The sequence below is a fragment of the Pseudorca crassidens genome, chromosome 20 (assembly GCF_039906515.1).
Source record: "Pseudorca crassidens isolate mPseCra1 chromosome 20, mPseCra1.hap1, whole genome shotgun sequence".
Taxonomy (NCBI): Eukaryota; Metazoa; Chordata; class Mammalia; order Artiodactyla; family Delphinidae; genus Pseudorca; species Pseudorca crassidens.
In genome coordinates, this window is record NC_090315.1 from 52,018,985 (window position 1) to 52,032,289 (window position 13,305).

General features: G+C 44.8%; 1 long non-coding RNA gene and 1 pseudogene across 1 annotated transcript in view; one reads left to right on the forward strand and one right to left on the reverse strand.

Moving 5' to 3' along the window:
• The first annotated feature begins 1,107 nt into the window (after positions 1 to 1,107).
• Positions 1,108 to 3,819, forward strand: LOC137214536 (nitric oxide synthase-interacting protein pseudogene; annotated as a pseudogene).
• Positions 3,820 to 6,804: 2,985 nt separating this feature from the next.
• Positions 6,805 to 13,305, reverse strand: part of LOC137215516 (uncharacterized) — a 69,669-nt gene continuing 63,168 nt past the window's right edge. The window contains exons 3-4 of the long non-coding RNA XR_010939304.1: positions 7,605 to 7,778; positions 6,805 to 6,945 (exon numbers count right to left, since the gene is read on the reverse strand). This is a non-coding gene — a long non-coding RNA (uncharacterized lncRNA). The remainder of the gene's footprint in view (positions 6,946 to 7,604; positions 7,779 to 13,305) is intronic.

Here is a 13,305-nt window from a genome sequence, read left to right on the forward strand (position 1 = left end):
TGATACTTGATGAAACAAGAAGAGGAGGACTGCATGTTTTCAGTACCACGAAAGCTTAGTATTTCGCATTCTTAAAATGAATATTTCTAAAAATAAAAAAATATGTAATGTATACAGAGTTTGCACGTGTATAAGTTAAAGAACCATGAATAGTCCATTTACCTTAACAAATGGACAGAACTATTGAAACTCTCACTGGGACACTCCCTGATCACTGCCTTCTCTTATTTTATCTTGTGGGAAAAGGGGCAAGGAACTCTTCCGAATTTTGTTTTCATCGTTCCTGTTTTATTTGATTTGTAGTTTGACTACTTATCTGTTCTTAAACTGACATGAATGATTTCATACTGTATATAATCATTAACAACTTGCTTTCTTTTCACTGTTTTTGAGATTCAGCATTTTCATGCTAATTCCTTTGGCTACATTAATTTTCACTGCTGTAAAATATTCAAGAGTGTAATAATGCCATGCTTCATCCATTCTCTTACTCTGTGGATAAATTAAACTTAAATATTTGTTCTGAGAGCTGAGATGACCTGTGTCAAACATAGCATTAACTATTTGCTCCAGCAGAGCCTAGTGCAGGAAGATAAGACAGCAACCTAAGAAATAACTTCACTATTACCTTCAGAAAATTCTTGCAATTCACTTTATCCAGGCAGATAGTCTGCACTATTGGGGAAACAACTCTTTTATAAGGAAGGACAAGAGTTTATTCATCTGGATACACAGTGAGCTTATCAAAATGACAGCACTTAAAAAAAATACTCTATTAACCCCAAAGAAGGCAGGAAAGAGGGGGAAAGGATCCAAAAACAGGTGGGACAAATAGAAAACAAAAGGCAAGATGGCAGATTTAAATCCCACCATGTCAATAATAACATTAAATATAAATTGTGTAAACACTACAAGTAAGAGAGGCTGTCAAACCGAATTTTAAAATAAAGAACTATCTGTCACCCACAAAATACCAGCTTTCAACAGAAGGCACAGATAAACAGGAAAAGGCTGGAAAAAGACACGGCATGAAAACACCAATCCAGAGAGAGCTGGCTGAATTAATAGGAGACCTAATTCTCTGGTTCCTTTCCGGCAGGAGGGGCGATGTTGGAAAAGCCAGGCAGGAAAGAAGAGGCGACGGTGAGGGTCAATAGACACAGGAAGAACTGCACGGCAGGGGCCGTCTACACTCACCAGGAGAACGAGGACACGGCGGCCTCAGGCTATGGAGCCCGGAGCATTCCTCGGCCGGGATGCTGTCAAGGACCCGATGCTGCTGCCCGTCTCCGCAGCCCTGCCAGGACCCCTTCATCCCCGCAGATGGCTTCCTGTATGAGCGTGAGCCAATGCGAGGTACATCTGCACCGGAAGGAGGAGATCGCCTGGCGGACACAGGCCTGCGAGAGGCTGCGGGGCGCGCGGTGCGAGCAGCATTAAGCGCCGCAGTGGCCGAAGCAGAGGACTGGGCGTGCGGCTCTCTGGAGAAGGAGGCGGTCACCGTGAGAGGCTCCTCAACCCCCGCACGCCCAGGGCCGCCTCGGGGAGCCTCCCGGGTGACGCCCCACCAGGCCTAGGGCAGCCCGCAGGCAAGGACAAGGCGCTGCCAGCTTCCGGCTCCGTCTGGCCCCCGAGGCCAAGGTTTTATGAGCCTGTACACAACCGAGCTAGAGCAGCTGTCGCGCATCGTGATAGGCCCCACGCGGGGGGAGAAAAGGCTCACGTCTGGCCTACGACTCGCTTCCCGCCGCACTTGGCGACCCCGTGGACCGTGTCGGCCGGCGCATGCGCGGTGAGTGACGTGTGCGCCGTGACCCGCGCCGGCCTGGATGACGCCGTGCCGGGCGCCGTGGCCACCCTTGCTTGTATGACAGGCTGATTCGGAAGGAAGTGGTGGACCCCCTGACCGTGACACCCCGTGGACCTCAATGTCGTGGCTCTGCAGTGGGCGGCTGGGCCTCCTGGGTTCCAGAAGCTGCGGGCGAAGCTGCTGGCAGAGGTCAGGGGAAACCAAATAAACAGGCTTAGATGCAGGAGAAAGGAAAACTGCCCTGCACCAGATTGCCTGAGTGCAAAACCTGACTCCCTGCTAACTAGCTAGAGTAAATTACCCTAGCCGCTTTCAGCCTCACTTTCTCCACCTTGAAAACGAGGATATTAAGTCTCCTTCTCAAAGGGCTAAAGTGAAAATTAAGGAATATGCGAAGTGAGCAGTGCTGATTCCAGTTTTTAATGGTAAATATACTAATATTTTACCCTTTAGAATATCATTGGTTGGGGCTTCCCTGGTAGCGCAATGGTTAAGAATACACCTGCCAATGCAGGGGACACGGGTTCGAGCCCCGGTCCAGGAAGATCCCACATGCCGCAGAGCAGCTAAGCCCATGCGCCACGAGTACTGAGCCTGCGCTCTAGAGCCCAGGAGCCACAACTACTGAGCCCGCCGCACGCCCAGAGCCCATGCTCGGCAACAAGAGAAGGCACCACAACTAGAAGCCCTTGCACCGCAATGAAGAGTGGCCCCTGCTCACCACAACTAGAGAAAGCCCACGCACGGGCAACGAAGACCCAACATAGCCAAAAATAAATAAATAAAATAAACAAATTTTAAAAAATATATCACTGGTTATTTTAGTAAATAGCATTTGTTTAAATAGCTTTCTTCTAATCCAACTCTTTGCAGTTATTCACAGTAGCTCTGTATTTAACTGAATAACTTTTCAACATCTATTGATGTCCTTTAGTTTGTTGGTATAATGAAATATGTTGATAAAGTTCTTGTTTCTGAAGTCCTTGCATTACTGAAATTAATCCCATTTGTTTATATCATAATTTTATAAATGGATAGCTGGATTCAGACTTCCAATACTTTATTTGAAATATTTGCTTCTATACTTGTAATCAAAATTCATCTTATTTTCTCTGGTGTGCTATCTTTATGATACTTTATACAATGAATTAGGGGTCTTTCATCTCTTTCTGTGGACTGCAATTATTTAAATAGCATAGGAATTACATGATCTATGAACTGAGATTAAACTCAGCAGTAAAACCATCTGAGCCTGCCACTGAATTCAGCTGTGGTTATTGGTCTGTTCAAATTTTCTGTATCATTTTTGGGTCAAATGGGATATTTTATGTTTTGATAGTAAGTTGTCCATTTCTCTCAGTTTCCAAATTTATTATCATGAGTTTGTACAAGATGCTTTAATATAAATCTTTAAGCTTTTCTGTAATGTATCTCATTATTAACATTGTACATTTATTTTCTCTTTCTCTCGCTCCCTCTTAATTACGTTTGCCAGGAATTTCCTTTTTTATTCTATTATTCTTTTTAAACAAAAATGTGTATTCTGTATCATGTAACATAGAACATGTTATATATCACAAAAAAAATTAAGGAACAGTGTCTTAAACAAGAAAAAGTTCATTTCTCTCTCATGTAAAAGAGGTCCAGAGGTGTGCAGCCTGGGACTGTTGTGTTAGCACTCTGGCATCATCAGGGACCCAGACACAGTCTTCAAGCTGTGATTCCCCAGCCTAGCTTCCATCCTTGTGATCTTATCATTCACAACAACTGTGGTGCTCTAATGATCAGATTCGTCTTTCTGGCCAGTAGCAGGCAGAAGAAGGGAAAGATAAAAGAATCACTTCACCAGTAATTCAGCCCCCTTATTAGCCTTCCCAGAAGTTCCTGACCATACTTTTGTTAATGTATCATCTGCCTGAATTAATCATAGAGCCACAGTATGAGGCAAGGGAGTGCTAGGAATGCAGCCTGAGTAGATTTCCAGCCCAAAAAAAAAAAAAAAAATCAAACTTCTATTCCTGGATAAAAAGACAGGTATGGATACTGGGGCGGGGGGGGGGCTGGAGGTTATCTGCACAATTTCATGTATCCTGTCAAACATTTCTGCTTGCACTTCTGCTTTAAATTTTCATAGCTTTCATGTCAATTAACTTTTCTTCCTAATTTCTGTTGGTCTATTTTGATACTCATTTTTTAAAGCCTGAGGTCAGTTTATTTATTTTTTGTCTTTTAAATAAATTACAATAAAACACTTGAGAATATAAATTTGAAGTACTCTATTTTGTTGCCTCATTTGCTAGATCTCAACCTTTTACCAGTGGGGTAAATGTTTATGGAGCTGTCCCAAGACAGCTGGAACTAAACCATTAGATTTTCAGGTTGTGATCTTTGAACATATATTCCCTGAGCTGGGACATATTAAATGTCTCTTCTCAAGCACACAGTCTCCTGTATCAAAATTCATTGAACGACTTGCCTTTTGCCAGACACTGAGTTGTCCCTAAGTCTTCAAGATTGTGAGTACTGCTGCCATTCTTTTATCTTTATCTACCTGTGTACTATATCTGTAGGATTACTTTCTAGAAGTGGAATGGCTGTGTCAAAGAGTGTAAAAAGGTAGAATCTGATACCTATCACAAAACAGCTTATTAGTTTGATCGTCTTTTGCCCTCCAAAAAGTTTTCCAGGAAATATAGAATGCTTTTTCCCATACACTTTTGGTGAGAGCATAACTTGCTGAAGCTGATTCAGATAGCAATCTGGTCATATCAGCCAAAAGTTAAACAGGCACAGCCTCTGACACAGCAAGCCCTCTTCTAGGAGTCTGTCTTACTAAATTGCTTTTATATGTACACAGATATACACTGTACGTGATGACTAGGAAATATAACCTAAAGACGTTAAACTTAAGTGAAAAAAAATCCCATTGAAGACACGTGCTATGATTCCATTTTGTAAAATAAAACTATATGGGCAAATGTAAGCATACATTAGTACTTAAGTACAAAGTAAAAGAGTGAAAAGAATACATACCCAACAGTGGTCATTGGTTACCTCTCAGGAAGTAAGATCAGGCCCAGGAAAGGAAGATTGTGGTAAAGAGAAAGGTCCACATTTAAGTCCATATACTTTTATATTATATATATCTTTCACACTAGGGATATATCTTCCTTTGACTATTACAGGAAATAAGATACTTTTTAATTAAATTAGAATGTTGGTTGGTATTTTAAAGTTACCTATACTATCATTTCATTAGTTATTTATATTGCTTATTTATATGGTGGCTTTATTTTTATTTTAGTGTCTCAATGACATTATCAAGGAGCTAGGTTCTTTCTCTCTTCCTGCTCTTCTACAACATAGATTGGCTGCCACCACCCCAGGTGTCAGCCAACAAAATCCAGTTAAAGAAGGGCTTTTGTCACAATGTCCCCTCTAAAAAATAAATCTTAGCAACCCACCCAGCAGTCCTTTGCCTCATACACACACACACACACACACACACCCCTCACCTCCTGGGTCATGATTTTTCCTAAGTCTGTTCCTAAACCCATTCCTAGCAAGGGAAATTAATGTGATTAAACTTCACCATAACAAAGAAGGTGGGTACCTGAGAAAAACCTGGGATATTTAAAAAGCAAAATGGGGGTAATGTCTATTACATAAGCAGTCAACAAGTCCTGGTAATGTACTGAAAGGGCTCCCTCTTCTCCCAGGATAAGTACTTTCCCCTTATTCTAAAGTTTGGACCTCAGAGTAAATCTTACAAATACATTTCCCCCAGAAAGATCTGTTGCGGTGCTCTAGCCTGTGTGAGTTGCAATTTGGGGTAACTTATTGAATGCACACGTGCCTAATTAGGGGCTGAGAAGATTCCTTCTGCTCTGCATGTATCCACAGGTTATGACGTTTCATAGGGAATTTAATGGATTACCACATTTAATCTTAAAGAGTACATAATTTGCTAAATCATAACATAAATATACAGTTTTAGGAATTTATCTGCAGCTTGGGCCACAGCCCTCTGCTCCCGGAAAAGGAACTATCTAAAAGCAGTAGTTGCCTAGCATGGGTGCTAGGTGCAGAGAGTGAGTTTAGACCAAGAGAACTAACCCCATGGCCAAGGCTGGCTAAGAATTCCTTCCCCCAGCATGGGCTGCACTCCCCGGAATCAGAAAGGCTTGATACGGATAGCACTTTGCCCTGAGTACGAGTATTCTACTTCACCAAGTCAAGCCACATATGCCACACAAGTGGGCAAGATTTCAGCTAAAAATTCTAACAACTTGCTGAAGACCAGTTTAGGCAAGTGTGAGAGTATAGAACCCCTGGGAGATTCAGATATAAAGGGAGTTTGTACCAACTCACAGGTTATTCTTTATGGACATCAGAAGCAAGATGAAGAACAGGGTGGTTCAGAAAGCCTGAATCCCCACCCAGATCTTCCTCCTCCATGGAACAAAAGCATTAAGCTGTTGAGGAAAGGGTGGCAAGAACTGCCAAACTTAGAACACAGGCAAAGACCCACTGCAGCAAAGAAAGGAGGGCACAACTCACACTACTGTTCGGAGAGTCTCAGGAAACCATGTGGGCTCAGATCATTAGAAATTCTCTATTTTTGCAGGAGTGGCAGAATCACTGAGTAACCTCCACCAATGAGCCCCAGGAATACAACAGAAGCCTAAGGTTGAGGCTTAAGAGGGAAAACCAGAGAATACCCTTTCGCACCTCAATGGGGCCAGTGAGGATCAATTACAAAGATCAACTGTCCATCACACAGAATGGGGCAAGACCATGCAGAACAATGATCTCTGAGGTTCTGGCTCAGAGGGAAAGCCTAAAGCTGAGGGGGTGGCGGGGGGCATAAGAACATGGAGAAAACCTCTGATAACCTGTCCCCATCTCAAGCACAAGGCAAAGCTGGAAGAATTCAAAGCTGGGGGTCCACTGAGGGTAACCAGAGCAACAACAAAACGCACAGCTAGCTCAACCACTGTTAAGATTTTCTCTTTATCTTTGGTGTTCAGCAGTTTGAATATAATGTACTTGGGTGTGGTGTTCTCTGTAGTTGTTTGGCTTGGTATTAATTGAGGTTCTTCAAATATGTATTTGGTCTTCAGCCTTGGAATTTCCTGTGATAAGAGGGATAAAGGTGTCTTTTACTATGTCAGTGAGGTGACTTTTGTAAAGCCCTTAGGTAACTTAGGGATGAGGGCTAGTTGCCAGGGGAACCAATCACATGATTAGAGGGTTAGAATTTTCAGTATCCCCCCACCACCAACAACCTCCGGGAAGGGAACAATGGGCTGGAAGTTGAACCAATTACCAATGGCCAATGATTTAATTATTCATGCCTATGTGCTTCTGCCTATGTAATGAAGCCTCCATAAACCCCCAAAAGGACAGGGTTTGGAGAGCTTCCGGGTTGGTGAACAGGTGGAGATCCTGGGAGAATGGCAGGCCTGGGGAGGTCCTGGGAGCTCCACACCCTTTCCACACGCCCTGCCCTGTGCATCTCTTCCATCTGCCTATTCCTCAGTTACACCCTTTTATAATAAACTGCTCATCTAGTAAGTAAAATGTTTCTCTTAAAATCAATGAGCCACTCTAGCAAATTAATTGAACCCAAGGAGGGGCTCTTGGGAACCCCTGATTTCTAGCCAGTAGGTCAGAAGCACAGATAACCAACTGGCCTTGCAACTTGCATCTGAAGTGGGCGGGAAGGAGGAAGAGGGAGGGAGAGGAGTGTTTGCTGGGCTGCACCCCGCAGGCCTGCAAGGTCAGTACTTACCCAGCTCTAAGACGAAAGAAAGAGCCTGGAGTCAGAGACAGAGACGTCAGTGGTTTAATGGTTAGAGGGACTTTACACATCTGCAGCAAGGTCCTGGAACAACATCGCACCGTGTGCTTCCGGCGGCATGCAGGATGTGGCAGAAGTCTTCGCTCCCAGGGGAGAGGGAGGTTCCTAGTTATAGGGAGAATTGACATCGGGTGGGCTCATCGGTTACCAGGGAAACTAGCAAAGGGGCACGAGGCCCCTCCTGGCCCCTTTGATAAGCTAACAGGTGAAGATGTTCTGACCTAAGTATTAGAACAGGGCTTCCCTGGTGGCGCAGTGGTTGAGAGTCCACCTGCCGATGCAGGGGACACGGGTTCGTGCCCCAGTCCGGGAAGATCCCACATGCCGCGGAGCGGCTGGGCCCGTGAGCCATGGCCGCTGAGCCTGCGAGTCCGGAGCCTGTACTCCACAATGGGAGAGGCCACAGCAGTGAGAGGCCCGTGTACCGCAAAAAAAAAAAAAAAAAGATTAGAACAATCACTAGCTGGGGCAGGGGTAAGTACGTAGGAAGGTCGGTCACGTGAGTAGAGTATAGGTGAAGCAGGGGAGGTACAGAGAGCAAGACAGCAGCCACCTTGGGAGGCCTGATCAGACAGTCTTGTAGGACTGAACACTTAACTCGTGGAATATGATGTAGTCTCCAAGTATAGCTGAATTGAGTTGAATTGTAAGACACGCAGCTGGTGTCCCAAGATTCGCTGGCTGGTGTGGGGAACATCCCCCCACACACATGGAAGTGGTACCAGATCCTGTTTTGAGAGGAAGGGAAATCATCCAAGGCGTCTGCACAAAGGACCTCCTCGACGCAGAAAGAGGGCACCTTGAGAACTTCCCTGAGGCTGTGTGAAAGAATATTATCAAGCCTCAGTGGTGAGTGAAAATGCAGCTCTTTAAGAGAGATGTGTGGTTATTGAAATGTCCTGGATGCTCACTGGTGAACCAAACCCCACATCTGGCCCCAGCCGTCCTTCCTCTGCCTTAAAAATAATGAAGTGTGGTGCCTTGAGTTAGGGTCGGTATCCCTCAGGGTGCCCATTATTCTCTGCTCACCCCCCGTATTGCCTGTCTAGCCTCTTAACCACCCACAGACTCACAGTAATGCACACACGCCGGCTCCACCGATACGGAGGCCCCAACCCTCAGTTTCAAAAGGAACAAAAATTAGACCAGCATGGAATAATTTTTTATTGGCTTGTTGGTGGATTTCTTTGGGCTCATCCTTGTTTTTCAGCAACTTCTTTCAACCTGGCTTATAATTATGCAACTACAGTACCTGCTAGAATCACTCAGCCTTCCCAACCCAAACACATTCACCCTTATCCACATGTAATTTATCTGAAACGCCATGTTGGTGTGAGCATTATGCATTACTGCCTAGGCTTCTATTTCCTTCTTAAATAATGAAACACCCTAATGGAAAACATTCCCTCTAAATAAATTTTAATGAGCACTTATTTGCCCAAACTGTCTTTTCTCTGAATGGCAGAAATTTAATATGAACCTGAATTATCAGGGGCATTTTGTGATAATGGGCTTTGGGAATAAATCATGCAAAGATGACTTATTTTCCTGTATCTTCTAAACTGCAAGTGCTGCGGTAACAACTTCCTCTCAAATGCAAAGTCAGTACCAACGTCTTAACTCGCATCTCTACAGGGAAACGTCACATCAGAAATCATGTCAAGGTGTAAGATATTACTGAAGATCGAAGGCAACAAAAAGCCTAATTGTTATAGAAGGCATATATCCCAGACTTTGCCACTACAAATGAAAATGCTTGTGTCTGCTACGTTTTTGTTGTTGTTGTTCCATGCACTGAATTGTTTTTCTGAGGAAAGAAAGCAAATAGGAAATACCACCCTGTATCCCGGGCAGGCTGGGAACTTGGGCCTCATTGTGCTAAGCAGGGATGAGAGCAGGGTCAGACGCAGAATTTGGAGAGGTGCCTTCCAGAGAAGAGCTCCAGCGTCAGTAAGGATTATGAGTCTACGAAGTAGGGAGCCACATTGGAGGATGACCCCTTAGATTACAGAATGCACACCGTCAATTACTCTTCCAGGCTTTCTCTCCATCTGAAATACTGCCAAAGGGAGCCACTGCCATTTCTGAATCGTTTTTATAATAGAAATGACACTGAGAGGAATCATTTATTCAGTTATAAAAAATTGTATCGCACACCCACTAGAAGCTTCAGAATATTAAAGAACAACAATAAAAGAGAGAGCTTCCATTTTCTTTTTTCTTATTGAAGTCTAATTGCCATATAACATTGTATCAGTTTCAGGTGTACAACATAATAATTCAACATTTGTATACATGGCAAAATGATCACCTCCATAAATATGGCTAACACGGAGAGTTTCTATTTTCAAAGAGCTCTGTTCTGGGCTAAGGAGCTCACAGTGAAGTCAAAAACACCTCAGTGAGTATCAGTCAGATTCTTTTTTTTAAACCGGAAAAGTGTCAGCTCAATGAGCACCTCCAGGGGACAACGGGGCACAAAAGTCCCACTCTTCCTGTTCCCAGGAGGCTTTGGGCATGGAGGGAAGCGTGGACTCCAGATGCTGAGGGCTGCATCACCCACCAGCCTCCATCCACAAGGTCAATGAACGCCCCGAACACTCTGCATCCTTATCAGTAAAATGGGAAAAGAACGCCCATGTCGTAAAGCAGTTGCGAGGTGCTGACAGACAGTAAACATTTCAGGAACGTTCTCCTAACCTCCTCTCCAATGAGCACTCTCCTGTCAACTCTCCCGCCACCGCATCATAGGACTCCGCCTCCCCGCCCCACTCTCCTGGCAGTTTTGTCCAGGGCCAGCTCTGTCCACAGAGATGATCAAATGATTAGAACATGGAATCTCAAAGACGATATGGGAAGTGGAATTATTTAGTCCATGGAGAGAGAAGGTGGACAAAATACTATACAATGTGATTAAGATGATTTTGTAATCAATAACGGTAATATGCCCCCTCCTACTTTACGTACCTGAATCATTAATGCTACTAAAAAAACATTAACATAACATTTATAAAACATTTAAAAGTTACGAAGCACTTTCATATTTACTTTATCATTTGATTTTCAGAACAATCTGGTATTATCAGCAGGACAGAAATTTTACTAATGATTTTTAAAATGAGGAAACTGGGGCTCTGAGGATCTATATGGCTTGACGCAGTCATACAGAACATTGATGGAAAAACAGGACTCACGTAAAACTTTGCTTCCAAATCCTATCTCCTTGTAGCCTGTCATACTGCTTGAATAAATGTCTCTAAAAGAGGACCAGCCTTGACTTATGCCATACCAGTAGGCCTACTCAACAGCTCAATTTAAATGTCATATTGGTAACTCAAGCTAGGTCCAAAACTTTATTCTTGAACTCACCACACACCTTCACTCCTTCAAAGCTTCCTGTCTTCGTGCAGGTGCCGCCAGTCACCCTAGTGTTCATGCCGGAAGCCTTGAGGTTACCCCTGACACCTCACCTTCATCCACCTCTTGAATATCTCCTGAATCTGACGCCACCATCCTAGACAAGCCACAATGATCTCTTCCTTCTCACTGCCATGCCCCCTGGAATTCATTCTTGCCCCCCTCTAATGTGATCCCCCAGACACCACCAAAGTCATCTTTTAAAGCCTGGATGTGAAGCCACCCCTTCCCTGCTGAAGTCCTCCGTCTTAGTCCTCTCAGAGCAGAGCCAAGTCCCTCATGAGTGGACCACTGCCAGCTGCTTTGATCTCATGTGCTCTCATTCTCCCTACAACACCAACCCAGGACTCTTTCGGGTCCAGGCAGCACATCTCTGCCCACCTCTGGACCTTTCCACAGGGCACTCTCTCTGGGTGGTGGGTCCTTGCTGCCCACAACACCTGCTTCCCTCCTACTATCCCGTGTGTATTCTTCTAAATGCTTCTTCTCTTCCTGGTTTTTTTCCTCAACTCCTCTTTTACTCCAGGTGGTAGGCAGAACAATGGCCTCTCCACGGATCTACATCCTAATTCCTGAAAGCTGTGAGTATGTTACAGGGCAGAAGAGATCTTGAGATGCAATTAAGTTACGAATCTTGATATGGGAAGATTATCCTGGCTTATCTCACTGGTCCCAAAGAAATCACAAGGGTCGTGATCCAGGAAAAGTAGAAGGCAGGGGAGTCAGAGAAGGAGATATGACTGCAAAAGTGGTGGTTGGAGTGATGTAATTACTGGCTGGGAGTCACAGACCAAGGAATGTGGGCAACCTCTAGAAGATGGAAAAGGTAAGGAAATAGATTCTCCACTCCAGCCTCCAGGAGAAACACAGCCCTTCCAACACCTTGATTTTAGCCCTGTAAGACCCAGTTCAGACTTCTGACCTTCAGAACCTTAAGATTTTTTTTAAGCTTCCACGCATATTTTGTTACAGCAGCAACAAGAAACTAATACCCCTCAACTCCTACATCCCAGGTCCTCTTAGGCCCCCTCGTCTTGTGTTTGCATAGCATTCTACACTTCTCTTAACTGCAGGTAGTTCTCTTGCAAACAATTTATATGGAATATTTTGTTTAATGTCTGTTCTCCTGGCCAGAGAGTGTGGCATTCCTCACATAACCTGATTTGGCCTCCACTGATTCCCCAGCATCCAGCACAGGACCTGGCCTAAGAAGCAATTCACGGATTCAAAGAGCAGGAGTCCGAGAGCATTGCTGTGGCAGGGGAAGCAGGACGCATCAATATGATGATGAAAATAAATTGGCTATTTTCAAAGAAAGCGGCAACTGACAGGCAGCGTGTGTTGATACGGAGGAGAAGGACTGTCTCCCGGGGCTGGCTCACTACCTTTCTAAGTTGACACAGGAGTAGATGCTGCTTGCAGGGGTGGTACAACCTCTCCAGTGAGCTTCTGAGTTTGCATCACAAGGGACTGAGTGGTCAGGTGCCTCTGAGGGACAGAGGACATGGCATTCTAGGTCCCTCTACTCTGAAAGGGAGTCCTCCACCAGGAAGGAGGGAACCTGAGGCAGGGCTTGGTTTCCACGTGCTCTGGAGTGCAGAGTTATGGGAAACCAGCAGCGTCACCGGGTGGGAAAAGAGGAGTAATTTTTTAAATTAATTAATTTATTTATTTTTGGCTGTGTTGGGTCTTCGTTTCTGTGCAAGGGCTTTCTCTAGTTGCGGTGAGCGGGGACCACTCTTCATCGCGCTGCGCAGACCTCTCACTATCGTGGCCTCTCCCGTTGCGGAGCACAGGCTCCAGACGCGCAGGCTCAGTAGCTGTGGCTCACGGGCCTAGTTGCTCCACGGCATGTGGGATCTTCCCGGACCGGGGCGCGAACCCGTGTTCCCTGCATTGGCAGGCAGATTCTCAACCACTGCGCCACCAGGGAAGCCCAAAGAGGAGTAATTTTAAGTGCCTAACATGTACTCACATTTTATTCCCAAGTGGTAAAACACACACACACACACACACACACACACACACACACACGCACACACACACACCTCCCACGAGCAAGCTTATTTACGATGTTTTAGACAATAAGACTTCCCTGTGAGGAAGAACTCCAGTGCGGGGCTTGAGATGATCCCTTCTGAAGTTACACGCATCAAATTCTGGCTCCCTCATTTATAGTGAATGGACCAGAGTTGAATCCCTAAATCTCTCATTT